The sequence below is a fragment of the Vigna angularis genome, chromosome 5, assembly GCF_016808095.1.
Source record: "Vigna angularis cultivar LongXiaoDou No.4 chromosome 5, ASM1680809v1, whole genome shotgun sequence".
In the NCBI taxonomy this organism is placed as follows: domain Eukaryota; kingdom Viridiplantae; phylum Streptophyta; class Magnoliopsida; order Fabales; family Fabaceae; genus Vigna; species Vigna angularis.
The window spans coordinates 5,144,623-5,149,591 of record NC_068974.1 but is presented as its reverse complement, the minus strand read 5'-3'; the positions used below and the strand labels follow the sequence as shown (position 1 = coordinate 5,149,591).

Genomic DNA, 4,969 nt, shown 5'->3' with positions numbered 1-4,969 from the left:
ATTATAAGTATCAAATCATTGAGTGAAACTTAGTTTCTGTTTGAAATTTAACACAAACGATTAATCTTTTAATCGTTTGTATTAAATTTTGAATTGTCCGATTGGACAGTTTGGAAAAATTATTTTTCATAATTTGCTATAACATGTACGTTGGAGTTTATGGATAGATTGATAAAATTTCGATTCAGTATGTGTGTTGTTCTCCGAATGCATATTTGATTGTGGTCATCCTTGACTACTCTCATTTCGTGTATTTCGGAGACCAATGCGAGATCTTATCAAATTTATGATGTACTCTTCTTTGCATGTGTCTTAGCAATTTATGAAAAATAATTTTTCTGAATGGGTAGGGCCTAACCTTGTGAGAGTTAAAAAACTGAAACTGATGAATGATTTTACGAACATAGTATGGATCGAAGCTGAATGAATGAACGTCGCATCAGTGAAGAATATGAGAAGGGTGTTTCGAAGTTCTTGCAATATGTTGATATAAATTCTGGTGTCATGACAGATGACTTTGGTTTCACATTGGTAGACTTGAACAAGATGAATTACACTGATGAACCATTTATCATGGCTAGTCAAGCAAGACAAATATTCTACGTAAATGATCTAGCGAATAAAAAATGGTTAGTGATTTTAGAAGGCAAAAACATACAAGGATTTGATGATGAAGATTCTCTTGATATACTTGAGACAACATCTGTTGCATCAAGACCCATTGAAGACTCATTTGATGACGTTGCTAATGACATCCAGGCAATTCGTAGTGATCACAATGAAGGGATCTGAGAGAAAACAATATCTTAATAGGTTGTGATATTTTTTGTATTGACTTTATATGTAGTTTCATCATATTTGATCTATTACTAACCTTGTATATATTTTTCAGGTATGTTGGCCTCAGACTCAGGATCAGGACAGACCAGACGTGGTCGAGGTGTCACACGATTGCCAGATGTGACATTTGGACGCGTTGATGGGCAGAGGAGACATGTTGACATTGACTCCAGATCAGGTTCGGCATCAGAGCCAAATGCTGATACGTTTAGGAGTTATCTGGGTAAGTTAGAAAAAAATCATGTCTCTATCCTTCATGAGGGATGACGTCCTAGAGGTCGACAAGAACCTCTTATGGCAAGATATTCAGGTATGTTTACTTAAAAGAATTTTGATATACTTATTTCTTTCATCTTATTATGTCATTAACATGTTTTTTGTTTTAAACAGCAACATTATGATATTCCAAACAAAATACAGATTAGAAAGAAAGTATTATTGCATATAGCGATAAGATGGAGGGATTTCAAGAGAAGGCTGACACGACTATATGTCTTTGGAGAGAGACAACATGAAAATCCATGTCAGCATTATACCTTCACAAAGGAGGAGTGGATATAGTTTTGTGCATCTAGAGAGTCTGAGGAATGGAAGGTATGTTTCTTAACATGTACAAAGTCTTTCATTGAGTTCTTATGATTTTACACTTATGAATATACATGGTTTCACAGGGCAAAAGGTTAGTCGCCCAAGAAAGGCAAAGGCTAAACGATGCACCACACTTGTTATCACGAGGTGGTTATGCAAAACTGAAAAAAAAAATTAGAAAGTGTAGAGCGGATGCTTTGGGGCTTGAGTCCCCAGACCTAGCACCTGCACCTGCTAGGTACGAGCTGTGGAAGGCTGCTCGGACTAAATCTGATGGGAACATGACATCTTCTTCAGCTGCCTTGATCTCACAAACAATTTTAAGTTCAAATTCTAAACATTGTTTGATTGTGTATTTATCATAACATGTTCTTCTAAGTAACTTAGTTTTTTTTATGTGCAGGATGAGTTGGTTGAGCAGCAGACTCAGGGAACATTTGTTGTCCAAGGTAGGGACAACATTCTAACAATGGCCATTGGAAAGCCTGAGCACCCAGGACGTGTATGTGGAGTTCTTAGGGCGATTGGTCTTCGTGACTACTTTGGCCCTACACAGAAAAACACTCAATCAATGAGTCAGGAGGAACTGAGGCAGATGGATCTTCAGTGGGAGGAAAGACTCAACCAAAGCATGAGATCAATGGAGCAACGATTCATGGAGCAGCTACAAGAACAAAAAGAAATACAAAGAGCGCTTAAAGAGAAGTTGCATTCCATGACGCAGGGCACCATGGGGCCCGTTGAAACTCCCACACCACCTTGTGTCAACACTAAAGGATCATGCTCTGCTGTAGAACATACTCAGTATAGCGGTCAATATGAGTTGTTGGTTGATGGGGATCCCCCACGCATTGTGGTTGTCGAACGAGTGCTTGAGGTAGGGTAGACTATTCATGGTGTTCCCATATTACTCCACCACGTGCGTGTAACGATTGACGAAGTTCGGGATCCCCAGGCTCAGGTGCCTGTACCCACTCCAGAAATTCATTTTGAGGGGAAGGCCATAGGATCATTTATAGCCAGGCCTAGAGCATTGATCATGTCACACATCGCTACTCCACAGGTATAATGTCTTTGTTATTACTATTTCTATGTTAAATTTAAAAATATTTGTTGATAACTTTTAAATTCTTATCTTCAGTTCTCACGTCCTCAGAAGATTATGACATGGCTGAAGCGGGGGATGATCCTCTATCAAAGCTAATGACAAGATTACCCAGGTTGAAGAGAGCACCATTAGAACTATACTGGGATTTGAGAGTATTTTGTCTCCCCCCCATGTGCCACTATATATCACATTGACTGCTGCATTGGAGGTGATTGGGGGAGACAAGATGTTGAATATTTCCATCATTCAACTATGGTGCATATAAGATAGTTAATTTTGTCTTCCATATTAGTTTTATTTAGATTCCTAGTTTCTAACAACTTAACTTTGTTGTTTTAGGTACATGGACACAATCGTTGTAGACTAAGGTCGGTCTTCCATGTACGGATTTGTTGAACCTCAGACCATTCAACCTTCTGGTAACACACTTGAAAGAAAACAACATTATTTGCAAACATGGATGGATGAGTCAAAAAGAGACGTATACCTTGTGCCATACATTGATGGGTAGGTGTTGTTATATGTAAAAGTTCATTATTAAAGTTTACTTAATTAGTTAAATAACTATTTGTCATTCGTGATAGGTCGCACTGGCAGCTGATGGTCATCATTCCCAAACAATGTAAAATTATATGGTTTTGTTCGTTGCACAGGAAGTTGAAAACTGACTTGAGAACAATGCTTCAAGGGTAAGTGTTTCTCCAAAATTGACTTTGAATTTGATGTTCACCTTAAACTTTTATGATAAATATAGTTATATTAATTTTACTTTGTGTTTTCAATCTAAATAGAGTTATTGGTAGATCTCGAGGTCAACTAGTTCAAATTTTGTATCCAAAGGTTGTAAGTCATTTATACTTCTAATTCATTTTCTATGTTATTGAATGATCTAAATTCTTGACTATTTAGTTTGTCATTTTAGTGTAACCAGCAGCTAGATTCATGGGAATGTGGCTTCTATGTCATGTGTTGGATTAAGACCATCATTTGAGTTGTCATTCCAGATGACTAGAATGAGGTAATGATGCATACCTTGAATACATTACAAATCAAATTCATCTTTAACCATATATGAAACCATAATGAATCTTTCTTCATTTTGCAGCGCTTCAAGAGTGGATAGCTTATCTTCTGCAAAGATGGAGCTAGGATCACTTATATTTCTTGTTGAACATTACTTTGGTTTAGTTTAAGTTTATATTTTGATAGTTTTGGTATTGGATTGTTTTTTACATTAAGTAGAACTTTCTTTATATGAAACGCGTATATATATATATATATATATATATATATATATATATATATATATATATATATATATATATATATATATATATATATATATATATATATATATATATATATAAACCGACGTCCAATGAGTTACAGTGAACAAAACGTTTCAAGGCCTATAGACGTCGGATATGCCTACATCCGACGTCTACATACACGTCTGTTATATCCAACATTCGATGTCTATATAGACGTCAGTTATATCCACCTCCGACGTCTATATAGACGTTTGGTATATCCACTTCGATGTCTGATTAACGACACCCACAAAGACGTCGGATGTGGATCCGACGTTAAAAGGCCAAAATAACATACGTCTAAAGCCCTTTCTGCACTAGTGCTATCACCATGATATTTGAATAACTATGGTAGCACTTGATCCACCTTAGCCTGCTGGAAAATGGTACAATTTCTCACATAACTTCTGATATCCCGCTACATCTTAGGCCAATAAAAATGAGACGTAGTAATATGGAAAGTCACTTATGTTGATAAAAAGATAAATAATACTTTGCACACATATATTTTTTATACTTTTTATTCTTTTCTTTTTTTAAAAAATACAAAAATCTATTATTTTATGATTATTTTATTTATGTAATATGTCTCAAATGAAGAAAAGACTCACCTATAGGGTTATATGGCCATAGTCCACTCCTGAAAGACTAAAATATCACCATTGGGGGCTAGGCTAACTCGTTGGGTGAGCTGGTCTCTCACTGGGCGAAAATGCCTAAACTTGCAGTTTTTGAGTCGCTCGATGAAAAAGTGGCTCGCCCAACGAGTTACAAGCTAGAGAGCAATGATTTTTAGGCCTCTTTGGAAGAGAATGAAGTTGTTGGACGAGTATGTAAGACCTATTATGCGAAAGTGTGTATTTAATCATGTTTTCGTGAAGATTTTGGGCATTGCTCATTTTTATACGAATAGAATAACCTAAACTTTATTCATTAATAATTTTAGACTCTTAAACTTAATGCATAGTTGCTTGTTGAGGATTCAAGGGATTGAAACTTAATAAGTTATCATAGGTTCAAAGTCACTAGTGATATTATTTGAGTATGCTTTTGAGTTGATTTTGACATTAATATGGAATTGAGATGTTTGTCAATACATGAGAATGAAATGGTTGAACTCTAG

General features: G+C 35.9%; 1 long non-coding RNA gene across 1 annotated transcript; it reads left to right on the top strand.

Moving 5' to 3' along the window:
* The first annotated feature begins 810 nt into the window (after window positions 1-810).
* Window positions 811-3,491, top strand: LOC128196579 (uncharacterized). Its single transcript, XR_008249028.1, has 7 exons — window positions 811-1,150; window positions 1,231-1,434; window positions 1,512-2,491; window positions 2,570-2,791; window positions 2,876-3,043; window positions 3,121-3,225; window positions 3,328-3,491. It is a non-coding gene; the product is annotated as an uncharacterized LOC128196579 (long non-coding RNA).
* The last annotated feature ends 1,478 nt before the right edge of the window (window positions 3,492-4,969 follow it).